Below are 18,316 nucleotides of genomic sequence, written 5' to 3' on the forward strand. Positions count from 1 at the left end.
TGTTTGAAACGCTCACAAACAAAATTGAAACAAACCCTCTACATAGGTCAGGCTCACTTGGGAAAAACAAACAAGCAAGCAAGCAAACAAACAAACATCAAAGCTGAGTTTTCCAGGCACTAACCATGGTGAGACCGTTGGGAGGTTGCTGTACTTTGGTGGAAAGAGAAATATGTCTCATCTGTCCCAAAGGAGCAACAAAGGCTCTGCGGGGCTAGAGCTTCAACACTGGCTGAAGCCTTCAACCCGGCTCAGTCCATCTGTGAGCACATCCATCCTGTAAGTCTACCCTCTAGAATGGAATGTAAACGAGACACATGCCCATATGTATATTTGGGCTTGCATCTGTCCTATTTGCTTACTCCCCGGTCCTTAAATGTCTAGGATAATGATTTATATCAATGCATACTCCCAATGTTTAGGTAGTAAATGGGCAACACACTCCTTATGAGGTTTTGGGGTATATAATGGTGTTATCTCTGTTAGCCTGAGAGGGGATATACTGTTGGGCCATTTATGCTTATGTGTTAGTAAGTCCTGCTGTATAGACAGAGACATACTGTATGCAAACACAAGGGGTGATAAGTGTTCAAATCTGACCTGAGAAGATATTTAAAATTTTTTAAAAAACTGATTGTGGCAGTGCATCCCTGTGATTCCAATATTGGAGAATCAGAAGGATCATAGTCTAGAGATCAACTGGGAATACATATCATATTCAAGGTCTGTATTAACAATTGTAAGACCCCAAAGCCCCAACACGTGTGATATAGCTCAATTGGTAGAGCCCTTACCTAATAGCATAAGGTTCTGTATTCAATTCTCAGCACCACAAACAAACAATGCAAGACAAACAAATAATAATCCCTAGACAACTCTGGTTTGTTTCCTGTCTTACAGTTTCCTAAAGCAGACAACAGAATGGTTGTTATTAATACTTGGTCCATAGAAGGCAGGACTAGGGCAAAACCGCCTTAGGACTGAAGAGCAATCAGAGAGTAAGTCTTCTATTGAGACTAAACTCCTAAAACGGGGAACAAGCGTTGGGAGTTTGGAATCCTTTAATGTCATCCAAATGAGCGAATGAATAAACAAATACTCAAGAGGTTGGTAGAGTGCCGAATTTGTACACGTGCCATGTTGTGAATGCCCTGTCCTCTGATAGCCCAGTATGATGACAGAATATACAAACTAAAGGGCTACTTCAGTTATGACACCTAGCCCTGATGGGCTGTCACAGAAAAAGAGGTGACCCTGTGGTTGGGTCTGGTAGGTAAGCAAGCCTGAGCTATCAAGAGATACCTCCCACCCCCATCTCAGCAGAAGATGCCCAAGCAAAGCTTGTAGGATCAGATACATTGTCTCCAAAGACTAGGGCAAAACCATGGTGGGTCTCAGCAGCGAGCTTCATGAAACTGGTAGCCATGAGTGAGACTGGAGGGGCCAGTAGTGAATTGAAAGTTGTTCCCAGCTTGGAGGAAGGCTTGCTTTTGGAAAGTGGGATTTTTAATGAATTCTTTTAGTTTTTTTTTAACAAACAATGGTAATTTAATGACATCAGATATCTCTTACCAATGATATTGCCTGCGTTCCTTTTGCTTGTTTTAGCCTTAAAAAAGGCACTGGAGCCTAAGGTGTTCCTTGTTCTGTTTTCTTGAATTAGTTCATAGAATAGTTATGACCCAAAGGATCCTCCAGCCTCCCAGTGCAAAGCTCACACAAGGCTGACTGCCGCTACTGTGGAAGCCATTAGCACCTTGTGTGGAGACACAGCAGTTTCTCTGCTCCGGGAGGATGTGTTTCCAGGGTCTCCTTCTTTACAGTGGCTGCAGTCCACAGTTTTTTGCTCAATCCTGCCTACTGCGTGGGTGGCACAGTTAGGCCTGCGTCTCTGAGCACTGTGGCAGCCCTCAGCACTTCGGGACCAGAGGCCAACAGATTTGGAACTAGGGCAGATTTTAGCTCAGGCTCATGTTTTTCTCCCTAAGCTTTTCCAGTGAAGGAGCCGATTTCCATCCTATTGCAGGCTGTTAAAACGTCAGACTAATAAGTTTTCAACAATCTGTCAGTGCAGATCTCCAGCAACAAGCTGGCATTGCCTTTGGATCCTGGCCTCGTCCTCCAACCCAACCTCAGCCAGTCAAAATAAGAGACACAACAGCAAACGAGAGGGAAAAAAAATCAGATAATCATCTCAAGCCAAGCAGAAATTCTTAACAAATCCATTGTTGCCAATTGCCAACAGCAACTCTGTGGTCTGACTAACCTGGTGTGACCCTTAAGAAGGGCCATCTCTCCCAAAGCTCTAATTAGCTATGGTCAGGAGTGGCTTGAACGATATTAATGCCATTGCTATTGGGAAATGAGCCTACCTGCTTTTAACAGCTTTGTTTTTTTCCTTCAGTCAAATAACAAAATGTTAGCTCAATGGCGTATGCTTTCTATTAGAGAGCGGCCAGCAGCAGCACTCTCCAGAGAGTCGCTCAGCATTTTATTACAAACCCCTATTTTTAAATGTTTAAAAACTACTTATTACGAACCAAAACTTGGAAAACCCGGTTTCAGCCAGAAAGAGAGAGAGAGAGAGAGAGAGAGAGAGAGAGAGAGAGAGAGAGAGTTAAATTACTAAGCAAATGCCCAGAGTGAACTGTTTTATCATTCTGACCCCAGGCAGTAGCAGACAGTAGAATGGCTGTGTCCTTCTGGTAGACCTCCTTTGGAGAGCTGCTGGGGTCAGATGGCACACAGGGTTGGAAGCTGGCATGCATCAAAATGCACATGGTGGAAACTGCTGTTTTCACCATGTCAGTAATGTGACTCTAGCCTCCAGGAAGACAAACTTCTAGCAAAACTGTGCCTTAGGATTGGTGGCCTGAAGCAGAGCCGAGACCTCTCTCTCAAGTACATCAAGCTACTGCAACTGGGTAGACATCTGGGTCCAAGTATTTTGGGAAGAATCCTGGTATGAGCTCTGAAAAACACTGAATATATCAGATTCAAATACATAAACTCCAAGTCTGAACAGTGGAAAACTTGAGTGAGAGTTTTGCAGTGCAGTATAATCTTTTATTTATCACTTTAGAGTCTCAAGGGTTGATTACCAGCCATAGCCATAAATGTTTAATGCATATATTGTGAGTTATTAAAGGTGAAGTTGAGAAACAGTGGAAGAAACAGAAAGAGGCATAGGAGGACAGATAAGTAAACATAATGAAAAACACTTAGCACATTGAGGTTCAAATCCCAAACCTGGACCTTATTAGTTGTATGATCTGTGGCCTATTTGGCTTATATTTTTGACTCTCATTGAGGGGGCGAGGGAGGAATAATGCTCATTATAATATATATATATATATATATATATATATATATATATATATATATATATATATAACATGTGTGTAGCAATTTGAATGAAGTGGTCCCATAGGCTCAGTATTGGAGCCTTGGCCCCCAGTTGGTGAAACTGGTAGGGATTGAGAGGTGTGGGCCATGTTGAAGGAGCTGTGTCACTGGGGTAGGAGTGGGCTTTGAGGTTTCAAAAGCCTACATATCTTTTCTAGTTCTCTCTCTCTCTCTCTCTCTCTCTCTCTCTGTGTGTGTGTATGTGTGTCTGTATATCTCTCTGTTTCTCGGTCTCTGTTTCTGTCTCTGCTTCTCTCTGTCTCTATTTTTCTCTGTTTCTATCTCTCTGTCTCTTTCTCTGTTTCTCTGTGTGTGTCTCAGTCTGTCTGTCTGTCTATGTCTTTCTGTCTTTCTCTGCCTCACTCTTTTTGCCTGTGCTTGTGGATCGGCTGTGAGCTCTCAGCTTCAGCTTCACTGCCATGCCTGCCTGCTCCTGTGCTCACCACCATGATTGTCACGGACTTTAACCCTCTGGAACCATGAGGTGCCACAAAGTTAATGCTTTCTTTTAGACTTTATGGTATCTTGTCACACCAATAGAAAAATAAGTCAGTGCATAAATACCTCACCTCCTCTAGGACCCATCACAAGGCCTTTATGAATGTGGCTTTGTGGAAGAAGAGGGGGAGATGTGATACACCCCCACTTGGCACTGCAGTGCATGAGTTGCAGAGCCCAGTTCCTCTATCACTCCATCAGTCATAGTACCTGGGGAGGAAATACATTTTGTTCTTCCCATGATAGAGACCACTCGTCTAAAGGAGAGAACCATGCAAAGTTAAAGGTCTAGAGAGCAGAGGTGGGTGGGGATAGAGATGGTCAGCCTCCTCCTGTATCCTCCTTGCCACTGAGAGAGGGTGAAGGACCTAACTGAGTTTAGGAAAGCGTGTCTTCACAGGAGACCAAGTTGACCACACTGCAGTGGGCATGGAAAAGCTTCAGGAAGATTGTGTAAGGATAAAGGAGAGAAGAAACAATGCTACATCACTTTTCAGTTGAGATTGAAGCACAAGGTAAACTTGGGAGGTATTTATTCTAAGCAACACAATCATAGATGCAAAAATCTAAAGGGTAATGAAGGAAATGAAGGGAGTCAAGAGTAGGTACAAAGGTATGGGGAGGAGCTAATCTAAGTACCCTGGATCTGAGAAATGCAAAGCCTGAGAAGGCTTGCAGGACTGTCAAGACCATGCAGAATTCCACTTCATGGAGTCACTGCAAGTCACAGAGCCTTTGCCCCAGGCAGTAGAGTGTTCCTTAAGGTTGTATAATGGGAGTACAGTTTAACAGCTGTGCATGCTGAGAAAGCTGTTGTCATATTATCACCATGCTTTGGGGTTGGAATATGTTCTGTTAAGTGTGGCACCATCTTATTGTTGAATTCCATAGTGTCACCCCTACTACCTTAATACTCGCAGTTGTGACAATCAGCAGAACTTGGGAGTTCCTCCAGAACAGCTTACTGCTCACCCCTTCTGACTTCCTACCTCCCGAAGTGACCACAGAAAGAATTTTTTAAAAATAAGGTTTAGTAAATCTACCTGGTTTTTATGAAAGTGAGAATGTTACTTAGAGTTTCAAATCTAGCATGAATGCTTTATGAAACCATGGCCTTCAAAATCAGGCAGACGGTGAGGATGGGCTGTGTGTGTACTGAAGAGAGGGATCAAAGTCACTATGTGGACCCCAGAAGACAGGATAGCTAGGGCCTGGGCCCGGAAGTGCTTCACCACTCCTTAGAAAGGCATTTCCTCTTCAGGAATCTGTGGAAGAGCATGCTATATCATCTCAGGGAAGCCATTCCTTTACTCACTTATTAGAGAGGGGGAAGATAAGAGAGAGAAGAGAAGAGAAGAGAAGAGAAGAGAGAGAAGAGAAGAGAAGAGAAGAGAAGAGAAGAGAAGAGAAGAGAAGAGAAGAGAAGAGGGGAGGGGAGGGGAGGGGAGGGGAAAGGGGAGGGGAGGGGAGGGGAGGAGAGGGGAGAAGGGGAGGGGAGGGGAGGAGAGGGGAGAAGGGGAGGGGAGGGGAGGAGAGGGGAGAAGGGGAGGGGAGGAGAGGGGAGGGGAGGGGAGAAGGGGAGGGGAGGGGAGGAGAGGGGAGAAGGGGAGGAGAGGGGAGAAGGGGAGGGGAGGAGAGGGGAGGGGAGGGGAGAAGGGGAGGGGAGAAGGGGAGGGGAGGGGAGGGGAGGGGAGGGGAGGGGAGAAGGGGAGGGGAGGGGAGAAGGGGAGGGGAGGGGAGGGGAGAAGGGGAGGGGAGGGGAGGACTAGAACGGGAATCCATGTGTTTCCTCTGACCCAAACAGAACATGTAGCAAGCCCTCATCACGTGTCACTGACATCCCTGGGACCCCAGCATAGTGAACACTGGGAATACCTGCCTTTCCATCTTTCCTGTGTCACCAAGTAAGTACTGACAGTTGTTACACAATAAATATGTCTTCATACTTGCTATGCTCCAGCCATCTGGCCAGACTGTCTATGCTTTAAACCTCACCTTTCTTTATTTACCCTGCAATTTTCAAGCTACTTTATGCGGTTTTGCAGATGGCAGAAGCTTAATAGATAATATCATCAATGAATGCCCCCAGATCTTTGCAGAGGCGTCGTCATGATTCGGAGACTCGCGGTAACCCATCCAGACTGCAGCTGAAGGGTTATTTACTCAGGACAAAGGAGTAGTTATAACGGGATCCTTGCAGCCCAGTGCCACAAGGTTTCTGTACATAAACCAACAATTAAATGTAATCCTATATACTTACAGTTTTAAAAGAAATTCAAACCAGTTCTTGGAACTAAAGAAGCCAGCGCTAGAGAAAATGACTTCCAGAACATGAAGCCCAACATGTGAACACAGGACCTCTGAGCCACAAAGGAACACACACTTTTCCATGGGGAAAAGGGCTTGTTGTATAACTAACTACAAGAGGCCAAAGACTCAGATATTCTCAGGGACAATCAAATAACGATTACTGGTCAAATCATATTGGCCATTTCCATAAGGACAGCTCTGAGACACAGATCTGGTCTTGAGCAGGCTATAAATTCTACTTGCAATCAACCCCCAGCTAGAGCTGAAAAATCCAGTATCTCAGAAAATGACTGCCTGATTTAATGAGCTTCAGGCGAGCATGAAACACTGGGTATTGTGCAGACAGATTTATTTCGCTTTGACATTACATATTTATCCCTATCACACACTTTGACAAAGCAAACATTTGAAAGACATCTCATTTTGACTCTCCCTCTCTTCACTAAGATAGGAATTTTTCTCTAAATTCCTGCAATTCTCCAACACCTAGATGAAATTCTATAACATCTTAAATTCTCAATGAATATCACTCAATAAACTGAATGAGTGAGCTGGTATAAAATTACATGGAGATATTCATTTTTACATGGTAGTCAAGTTAAAAGCTGCAAGATGCTGAGACATGATTGTGTGCATGTGAGTGCACATGTGTGTGTGTATATGAGTGTGTGTGCTGTGTGTGTGTCCATGCATGCATGTGTGCCTATGTGCATACATATTTGTGCATGTGTGCATGTGTGTGCACCTGCATGTGCATGTGTTTGTGTGTATGCACTTGCATGTGTGTGTGTTTGTGTATGTATGTGTGTGTGTGTGTGTGTGTTGAAGAAAAAACCAGGCAATATCTGCACTCACAGCAGAGTTATACTTTAAAATGAATTCAAATCACCAGTTTGATGTCGTTATTCTCTTAAGAGATTGCTGTGCGTGGGGTTTACTCTGAGTCCTACTTGAGGGTAAAGACTTCTCAAAGTATTATAGGTTTAAAACATAACTCTCTGGAAAACCAGCAAATTCTCTCTCTCTCTGTGAATGTCTCTCTACTCCCAGGTCCCTGCAGACTATATATATAGAGAGAGTGAATTCAACCATGCAATGAAGAACACCTCTGAGGTACCGCTGTATGCCAAACATTTTCAGATGCCACTATTCAAAGCTGCCACTCAGATCCCATATTTATATAACCTAGGCTTGGAATTTGAAGGCTTATGAATTAATAAATGGGATTAATGTGCATTGTTTTAGCACCCTGATATACATTTCTAAATCTTATAGCTATTTTTTAAAATGGCAAATAATAGCAAAATGAAACAAAGAGAGAAAATTTGTTTTAATTGGTCAAGACTTATACCAGGAAAGTAGTGGCAGTGTCTCCTTAACCCATCAGATAGTTCAAGCATTTGTGTAGAAGGTTGTATAAGGGCCCCTTGGGGCTGCCTTGTAGGTCCTGCTTTGTTATGAGTTCTCTGTCATTGCTCTGCACCCTCTTCATAAGCAGAGATGACTGTTGATTCTAATGTGACTTTTTATTAGCATTCATGTTCTTGTGGGAGAACTTAGTAATGAGAATGCAAACACCAAGGAGGCAGCACATCAACAGAGATGAGTACGATGCGTCTGGCACTGATTTACCTGTGCATTGTTAAAACTTGGCCAGGGGTAAATTTAGTTCATGAGGATCACAATGTTAGTTATAGGATCTGAAGAGAGGACTCTAAGAAAAGGAGGAAAACAGGCAGGCGTGACAGTAATGATGTCCTGGAAAGTATCAATGAACTTGGTGGAAGAATTTAGGAATTCTGATGATCATATTTTGTCAGCTTGATTAGCTCTGGGATTAACTAAGAGACAAACTTCTTTGTGAATTGGTGAGGGTATTTCTGGAAGAATCAACTAAGGGGGAAGAGACTCCTCTAGAGGGATCAGCGCCTTCCATGCTGATCCAGTGGCCCAGATACAAAGAAGTTTGAGGGAACGGGAGAGCTGTGTTTGCTTGCCCACTTTCACTCACTGCTGGCGAATGCATCTACTTTCTTGAAGCTTCAGCTGTTGCCATCTCTCATTGACAGTGGACCTTGCTGCTTCAGCCTTCTAGTGTAAACTTAAGACCAGCAGTCCTTCAGGTTTTCAGTGTCAGACTGGGACTGTTAGGCATACAGACTTAGGAGCTTGGAGGGCTTCAGCTTTTCTAGTTTACAGATAGGCACTGTTAGACTAACCACCTTATATTCTGTAAGCCAAACTGATAATTCTCCTCTGTAATATATATTCACTGAATCAGTTCTGTTTCTCTGGAGAACTCTGACTAAACACTTCTCTAAGTTATTGTAATTTATGTATATGTATAGTACACTTATATATTATATGTTTAACATATTCCTCTCCATACTCCCCAGTCACCTCTTTCCACTTTCTACTTTAATTTAAAAAATTTCTTAGACTATTCTGCATGTGGGTCTAATTTATTTTTATATCCCACTATGACTCTGGAATAGTATATACTACTGTATATATCTTTCTTTACATCAAAGCTAATAAAGTTTTTAATAAGCACCTATTTAAAGTCTTATTACTACAGTGCTTTTTTTTCTACAGAAGTTTTGTCCTTGATACCCATGTTTTATATATATCTTTTACAGAGATCACCATCCTCCATATGTTTATACTGCAAAGGGTAGGAACCTAGCCAAAAGCTTTCAGTAAACCCCTCAAAATGTTCTCTCAGAAGCAAGCAGTACATAGTACTGAACCAATGCTTAGTTGAAATTGATAAGTAAAGGTTTAGAACTATGGAACCTGGTTCAAAATAAAGCTCAAAAGTCATAATCTGGTTGTGTTTTTCAGTTAACTGCTTATTGGATACATACTTTTATGTGAAATGATTATTGACATTTAGTTTATTTTAAAATTGTGGCCTGTATTCTTCTTTTATGTTTTGAAAGGAATGCAGTGTCTTTCCTGGCCTTTAGCAGAATGCAAAGCATTTAATGTTAAAAAGGTAAGAAATTCAGCCTATTGAAAATGGGAGTTTTGAATATGTGGTTAGTTGAGCTGGTAATAACACTTTCTCACAAGGAAACTGTTTGATCATCCTTAGAGTCATTGTGAAATGGCCCTGATAAGGGTATCCTTGAAAAGTGAAATATGGCATGCTGTCAATTGCATGCACAATGCCAACAGTCTCAGAAGTCTTACTGTGGGGAGCGAATAACAAATGGATGTATCTTATAATCTTTATGATGCATGGTCCCCTAAGATACCCCATGCAGCTAAATATCCTGACAATAAATTCTACGGCATGTTTAGTTTTGGCAGATGTTTCATGTATCCCCAGCAGTACACACACAAGAGTGACTTAGAACTTCTGGTCCTTCTGTCTCCACCTCACCAGTGCTGGGATTACTGTAATTACTACACCCCACTCATGCAGAGCTCAGGATTGAACCCAGGGCCTCATGAACACAAGGCAAGGACTCTACCAACTAAACCACACACCTGATTCTTGCCTGTTTGACCCTACCTCAGTTGTGTAAACCTGAATCTAAGGTGTCTCATTTGACTCTTGCTTATCAATCACGTGCTACTTTGGGTTTACTGAACTACTTTCTGAAGTCCTTTCTTCCACTTCACATCTGAACTCCCATGTGCCTACTGAGCAGCTCTTCCTCGTCCATCCTTTTAGCCACCATGGTTGCTGGTCCTCCTGGGGGCTCTCCTAAGCTGCAAAGCTCTGTTCCGAGCCTCTTATGAGAATCTGCTATAAGGGACCATCTCATGTATAAGGGATTGTAGAGCAACATCTTTTATATAAGGGATCATCTAAATTTTCCTTAAAATGAGTCATGCCTCCAATGCTCAGGGAACATCACGGAAGAAGTACCAGGAAGAATGTAAGAGTCAGAGGATCAGGGAGTCTGCATCTCCTATTAGTGTCAGAAGCTACACTCTGGAAGTCTCACCAAAATAGCTGCCTAACATAAGCTGAACAAGGACAACACCAATACATGTTTTATAGTGCACAGGGGAAAGTCCAAATGCCTCGACCCTACACAAAGAACTACAGGCAACTAACGAGTGTTGGGACTGCACACACACACACACACACACACACACACACACACACACACACACAGATACATACACACACACATATATGTATGTATAATCATGTAGTAACAATTAATGAAAAGAAGCAATGAATTTGAAGGAAAACAAGAATGGGTATATAGGAGGATTTTGAAAGAGGAAAGGGAAATGATTTAATTATAATCTCAAAAATAACATAATTTAAAAAAGTATGATGTAAAGGTCATAAAAGTTGCCCAATATGTTTGTTAAAATGGATGCGCTTGGGCCAATCTTGGGATTCTTCTGAGAGGAGAAGATAAGGACTCAGACTTTAAACATCTGGGAAACACTTAGGGAGAAGCTATTGTTGGTGTTCTTTGCTGTCACTTAAAGTCTGGTAAGGGGGCACTGGTGTGACCAAAAAAAAGAGGTGTGACCTGGGCTGGTTGGGAAAATTCCTTAGCCTTTGTGAGACTCTCTCCACTGTCAGGGTGAGAGACTTGAGTAGTTCTTCTTTAACTTCTTGAGGTTCTAAAGTGTCTGGCTTCTCATACACTGATTTTATGATGAGCATAGACTAATAGTGCGCAAAGTGAACCCTCATACTGGTCTAGTCCTACTTGACTCTGCAACAGAGGCAGACATTTTGCTATACATGGTCCTTCAATTTCTTCTAGTACTTCTTGTAGCAACATTGTGTTTTATTTTCCGTTGGGAGTTGTAGCTTGAACCCAGAGCCTTACACATAGTAGGCAAATACTCCTGCACTGAGGTACAACCCCAGACCTCTGGTAGAATATGATTTTATTAGCTCCATCCCTGTACTTTTCCCTGCAACTCTTCCCCTACACACGTCCACTGCTTTCCCTCCCCATCTATGCTTTCTCTCTCTCTCTTTTAAAACCCACAGAGTCTACTTTGCAATGTCAGTATATGCTGGTACACTGTAGGGCCATCTACTGGGGCCATAGGCAGCTTCTCCTAGCAGCCATCAGTTGCCAATAGCTCTTACCAAGGGGTGGGATTTGCTGACCCCTCTCCCTAACCATTAGGATTTTGTCTGGCTTGATCTCTCCCGGGTCTTATGCCGCGGTCACAGCTGCTACGGTGAGTTCATGTGTACAATTTGCCTGTCGTGTCTGGGGAAGAATGTTTTCTACAGCCATTCACCATCTCCACCTCTCAGTCCTTCTGCCCCGCCTTCTGCAGTGATTCCCCAAGCCTTGTGGGGGGTGGGGGTGGGAGGATGTCACTGGTGTCCTGTTCAGGGCTGAGTACTCCTTTGGAAGCTTTTGTTTGTTTCATTTTGTAGAGTTGCTCACAAGAAAGTGAGCCAACTATATGATAAGGAAATGAGGATGTTTAGAAGTTAGCTCGTACATGAACACACAGCCATTTATTTTTAAAGGAATAATTCTAAATTAAAGAAAAAAGAATCCAAATTCGTTAGGAAAAGGAGTTTGAGAATCCACTGCGGTGACTAGATAGCTTGCAGGAATCCTGTATTTGTAACACAGAGGAATAGTTTCAATGATTTCGTGAAGACATTCTTGATCTGACCAGTGCTCCTAGCTTTAAAAAGTAGTCCTATAATGCTATCAACTAAATTTCTCCACCCCAGATGAATAAAATCAAAGTCAGTCTCACAGACCACAAGCCTGTTGCACATTTATAAATATGTTGGAGAGAGCAGCTTAGAAACTCAGCATGACTCCTGACCACGTTCTATTATAGGTTATAGGCGTTGGAGATGTGGTTGAGAGTGGAACCTCATTCCACCTTAGAAAGATAGAGACTTCTCAAAAATATACTCTGTCTAAAATTGACGGACACACACAAACCGCTGAAGACAAGAAAAGCCCGAGTCCAGCCTGTCTCCATCTGGATATAATATAATCCAGTGGAATGATAACAAAATATTATTTTTGGATTACACTTTTGTGTGTTTTATGTGGCATTTCACGGCCATATGAGGACTCTTCTGTTAGTTTGTTAAAAAATACTCAATGTTGATATTAATTCGCTCTTCCAAAAAACATCTTATTACTAGCTTGCTTTTTCTCTTTCTTTCTTGGGGGATGGTGGTACTAGGAGACGCTCATGGGACCTCACACACACTGGGAAGTGCTCTACCACCTAGCCTGCTCCCAACCCCACTCCCTCTGCTTCAGGAAAACAGACTTTCACTGCTTTTGGAATTGTGTTTTCTACTCCTTGACAGAAATTAAATCTCTCTCCCTCTCCCTCTCCCTCTCTCTCCCTCTCCCTCTCCCTCTCCCTCTCCCTCTCCCTCTCCCTCTCCCTCTCCCTCTCCCTCTCCCTCTCCCTCTCCCTCTCCCTCTCCCTCTCCCTCTCCCTCTCCCTCTGTCTCTGTCTCTGTCTCTGTCTCTCCCTCTGTCTCTGTCTCTGTCTCTGTCTCTGTCTCTGTCTCTGTCTCTGTCTCTCCACACACACACACACACACACACACACACACACACACACATAAAAAGAGAAAAGGCAGTACTTTTTCCTTGGCAGGTATAGGACGTGCACTTTTTTTTTTCTTTCCATTTTTTATTAGGTATTTAGCTCGTTTACATTTCCAATGCTATACCAAAAGTCCCCCATACCCACCCACCCCCACTCCCCTACCCGCCCACTCCCCCTTTTTGGCCCTGGCGTTCCCCTGTTCTGGGGCATATAAAGTTTGTGTGTCCAATGGGCCTCTCTTTCCAGTGATGGCCGACTAGGCCATCTTTTGATACATATGCAGCTAGAGTCAAGAGCTCTGGGGTACTGGTTAGTTCATAATGTTGATCCACCTATAGGGTTGCAGATCCCTTTAGCTCCTTGGGTACTTTCTCTAGCTCCTCCATTGGGAGCCCTGTGATCCATCCATTAGCTGACTGTGGGCATCCACTTCTGTGTTTGCTAGGCCCCGGCAAAGTCTCACAAGAGACAGCTACATCTGGGTCCTTTCGATAAAATCTTGCTAGTGTATGCAATGGTGACAGCGTTTGGATGCTGATTATGGGGTGGATCCCTGGATAAGGCAGTCTCTACATGGTCCATCCTTTCATCTCAGCTCCAAACTTTGTCTCTGTAACTCCTTCCAAGGGTGTTTGTTTTGTTCCCACTTCTAAGGAGGGGCATAGTGTCCACACTTCAGTCTTCATTTTTCTTGAGTTTCATGTGTTTAGGAAATTGTATCTTATATCTTGGGTATCCTAGGTTTTGGGCTAATATCCACTTATCAGTGAGTACATATTGTGTGAGTTCCTTTGTGAATGTGTTACCTCACTCAGGATGATGCCCTCCAGGTCCATCCATTTGGCTAGGAATTTCATAAATTCATTCTTTTTAATAGCTGAGTAGTACTCCATTGTGTAGATGTACCACATTTTCTGTATCCATTCCTCTGTTGAGGGGCATCTGGGTTCTTTCCAGCTTCTGGCTATTATAAATAAGGCTGCTATGAACATAGTGGAGCATGTGTCCTTCTTACCAGTTGGGGCATCTTCTGGATATATGCCTAGGAGAGGTATTGCTGGATCCTCCGGTAGTACTATGTCCAATTTTCTGAGGAACCGCCAGACGGATTTTCAGAGTGTTTGTACAAGCCTGCAATCCCACCAACAATGGAGGAGTGTTCCTCTTTCTCCACATCCACGCCAGCATCTGCTGTCACCTGAATTTTTGATCTTAGACATTCTGACTGGTGTGAGGTGGAATCTCAGGGTTGTTTTGATTTGCATTTCCCTGATGATTAAGGATGTTGAACATTTTTTCAGGTGCTTCTCTGCCATTCGGTATTCCTCAGGTGAGAATTCTTTGTTCAGTTCTGAGCCCCATTTTTTAATGGGGTTATTTGATTTTCTGAAGTCCACCTTCTTGAGTTCTTTATATATGTTGGATATTAGTCCCCTATCTGATTTAGGATAGGTAAAGATCCTTTCCCAATCTGTTGGTGGTCTCTTTGTCTTATTGACGGTGTCTTTTGCCTTGCAGAAACTTTGGAGTTTCATTAGGTCCCATTTGTCAATTCTCAATCTTACAGCACAAGCCATTGCTGTTCTGTTCAGGAATTTTTCCCCTGTGCCCATATCTTCAAAGCTTTTCCCCACTTTCTCCTCTATAAGTTTCAGTGTCTCTGGTTTTATGTGAAGTTCTTTGATCCATTTAGATTTGACCTTAGTACAGGGAGATAAGTATGGATCGATTCGCATTCTTCTACATGATAACAACCAGTTGTGCCAGCACCAATTGTTGAAAATGCTGTCTTTCTTCCACTGGATGGTTTTAGCTCCCTTGTCGAAGATCAAGTGACCATAGGTGTGTGGGTTCATTTCTGGGTCTTCAATTCTATTCCATTGGTCTACTTGTCTGTCTCTATACCAGTACCATGCAGTTTTTATCACAATTGCTCTGTAGTAAAGCTTTAGGTCAGGCATGGTGATTCCACCAGAGGTTCTTTTATCCTTGAGAAGAGTTTTTGCTATCCTAGGTTTTTTTGTTATTCCAGATGAATTTGCAAATTGCTCCTTCTAATTCGTTGAAGAATTGAGTTGGAATTTTGATGGGGATTGCATTGAATCTGTAGATTGCTTTTGGCAAGATAGCCATTTTTACAATGTTGATCCTGCCAATCCATGAGCATGGGAGATCTTTCCATCTTCTGAGATCTTCTTTAATTTCTTTCTTCAGAGACTTGAAGTTTTTATCATACAGATCTTTCACTTCCTTAGTTAGAGTCACTCCGAGATATTTTATATTATTTGTGACTATTGAGAAGGGTGTTGTTTCCCTAATTTCTTTCTCAGCCTGTTTATTCTTTGTGTAGAGAAAGGCCATTGACTTGTTTGAGTTAATTTTATATCCAGCTACTTCACCGAAGCTGTTTATCAGGTTTAGGAGTTCTCTGGTGGAATTTTTAGGGTCACTTATATATACTATCATATCATCTGCAAAAAGTGATATTTTGACTTCCTCCTTTCCAATTTGTATCCCCTTGATCTCCTTTTGTTGTCGAATTGCTCTGGCTAATACTTCAAGTACTATGTTGAAAAGGTAGGGAGAAAGTGGGCAGCCTTGTCTAGTCCCTGATTTTAGTGGGATTGCTTCCAGCTTCTCTCCATTTACTTTGATGTTGGCTCCTGGTTTGCTGTAGATTGCTTTTATCATGTTTAGGTATGGGCCTTGAATTCCTGATCTTTCCAGAACTTTTATCATGAATGGGTGTTGGATCTTGTCAAATGCTTTTTCTGCATCTAACGAGATGATCATGTGGTTTTTGTCTTTGAGTTTGTTTATAGAGTGGATTACATTGATGGATTTTCGTATATTAAACCATCCCTGCATCCCTGGAATAAAACGTACTTGGTCAGGATGGATGATTGCTTTAATGTGTTCTTGGATTCGGTTAGCAAGAATTTTATTGAGGATTTTTGCATCGATATTCATAAGAGAAATTGGTCTGAAGTTCTCTATCTTTGTTGGATCTTTCTGTGGTTTAGGTATCAGAGTAATAGTGGCTTCATAAAATGAGTTGGGTAGAGTACTTTCTACTTCTATCTTGTGAAAAAGTTTGTGCAGAACTGGAATTAGATCTTCTTTGAAGGTCTGATAGAACTCTGCACTAAACCCGTCTAGTCCTGGGCTTCTTTTGGCTGGGAGACTATTTATAACTGCTTCTATTTCTTTAGGGGATATGGGACTGTTTAGAAGGTCAACTTGATCCTGATTCAACTTTGGTACCTGGTATCTGTCCAGAAATTTGTTCATTTCGTCCAGGTTTTCCAGTTTTGTTGAGTATAGCCTTTTGTAGAAGGATCTGATGGTGTTTTGGATTTCTTCAGGATCTGTTGTTATGTCTCCCTTTTCAGTTCTGATTTTGTTAATTAGGATTTTGTCTCTGTGCCCTCTAGTGAGTCTAGCTAAGGGTTTATCTATCTTGTTGATTTTCTCAAAGAACCAACTCCTCGTTTGGTTAATTCTTTGAATAGTTCTTCTTGTTTCCACTTGGTTGATTTCACCCCTGAGTTTGATTATTTCCTGCCGTCTACTCCTCTTGGGTGAATTTGCTTCCTTTTTTTCTAGAGCTTTTAGATGTGTTGTCAAGCTGCTAGTATGTGCTCTCTCCCGTTTCTTCATGGCGGCACTCAGAGCTATGAGTTTCCCTCTTAGAAATGCTTTCATTGTGTCCCAAAGGTTTGGGTACGTTGTGGCTTCATTTTCATTAAACTCTAAAAAGTCTTTAATTTCTTTCTTTATTCCTTCCTTGACCAAGGTATCATTGAGAAGAGTGTTGTTCAGTTTCCACGTGAGTGTTGGCTTTCTGTTATTTTTTTTGTTATTGAAGATCAGCCTTAGTGCATGGTGATCTGATAGGATACATGGGAAAATTTCAATATTTTTGAATCTGTTGAGGCCTGTTTTGTGACCTATTATGTGGTCAATTTTGGAGAAGGTACCATGAGGTGCTGAGAAGAAGGTATATCCTTTTGTTTTAGGATAAAATGTTCTGTAGATATCTGTCAGATCCATTTGTTTCATCACTTCTGTTAGTTTCAGTGTGTCCCTGTTTAGTTTCTGTTTCCATGATCTGTCCATTGGTGAAAGTGGTGTGTTGAAGTCTCCCACTATTATTGTGTGAGGTGCAATGTGTGCTTTGAGCTTTACTAAAGTTTCTTTAATGAATGTGGCTGCCCTTGTATTTGGAGCATAGATATTCAGAATTGAGAGTTCCTCTTGGAGGATTTTACCTTTGATGAGAACGAAGTGCCCCTCCTTGTCTTTTTTGATGACTTTGGGTTGGAAGTCAATCTTATCAGATATTAGGATGGCTACTCCAGCATGTTTCTTCATACCATTTGCTTGGAAAATTGTTTTCCAGCCTTTTATTCTGAGGTAGTGTCTATCTTTTTCTCTGAGATGTGTCTCCTGTAAACAGCAAAATGTTGGGTCTTGTTTGTGTAGCCAGTTTGTTAGTCTATGTCTTTTTATTGGGGAGTTGAGACCATTGATGTTAAGAGATATTAAGGAAAAGTAATTGTTGCTTCCTGTTATTTTTGTTGTTAAAGTTGGCATTCTGTTCTTGTGGCTGTCTTCTTTTAGGTTTGTTGAGGGATTACCTTCTTGTTTTTTCTAGGGCATTGTTCCCATTCTTGTATTGGTTTTTTTCTGTTATTATCCTTTGAAGGGCTGGATTCGTGGAGAGATAATGTGTGAATTTGGTTTTGTCGTGGAATACTTTGGTTTCTCCATCTATGGTAATTGAGAGTTTGGCTGGGTATAGTAGCCTGGGCTGGAATTTGTGTTCTCTTAGTGTCTGTATAACATCTGTCCAGGCTCTTCTGGCTTTCATAGTCTCTGGTGAAAAATCTGGTGTAATTCTGATAGGCTTGCCTTTGTATGTTACTTGACCTTTTTCCCTTACTGCTTTTAGTATTCTATCTTTATTTAGTGCATTTGTTGTTCTGATTATTATGTGTCGGGAGGAATTTCTTTTCTGGTCCAGTCTATTTGGAGTTCTGTAGGCTTCTTGTATGTTCATAGGTATCTCTTTCTTTATATTTGGGAAGTTTTCTTCAATAATTTTGTTGAAGATGTTTGCTGGTCCTTTGAGTTGAAAATCTTCATTCTCATCCACTCCTATTATCCGTAGGTTTGGTCTTCTCATTGTGTCCTGGATTTCCTGGATATTTTGAGTTAGGATCTTTTTGCATTTTCCATTTTCTTTGATTGTTGTGCCGATGTTCTCTATGGAATCTTCTGCACCTGAGATTCTCTCTTCCATCTCTTGTATTCTGTTGCTGATGCTCAAATCTATGGTTCCAGATTTCTTTCCTAGGGTTTCTATCTCCAGTGTTGCCTCACTTTGAGTTTTCTTTATTGTTTCTACTTCCCTTTTTAGGTCTAGTATGGTTTTGTTCATTTCCATCACCTGTTTGTATGTTTTTTCCTCTTTTTCTGTAAGGACTTCTACCTGTTTGATTGTGTTTTCCTGTTTTTCTTTAAGGACTTGTAACTCTTTAGCAGTGTTCTCCTGTATTTC

The 18,316-nt window shown here is 41.9% G+C and overlaps 1 protein-coding gene across 1 annotated transcript in view; it reads right to left on the minus strand.

Moving 5' to 3' along the window:
- Nucleotides 1–18,316, minus strand: part of Pde7b (phosphodiesterase 7B) — a 328,027-nt gene that overhangs the window by 233,421 nt on the left and 76,290 nt on the right. The window lies entirely within an intron of this gene.

The sequence above is a fragment of the Mus musculus genome, chromosome 10, assembly GCF_000001635.26.
Source record: "Mus musculus strain C57BL/6J chromosome 10, GRCm38.p6 C57BL/6J".
NCBI classification, from domain to species: domain Eukaryota; kingdom Metazoa; phylum Chordata; class Mammalia; order Rodentia; family Muridae; genus Mus; species Mus musculus.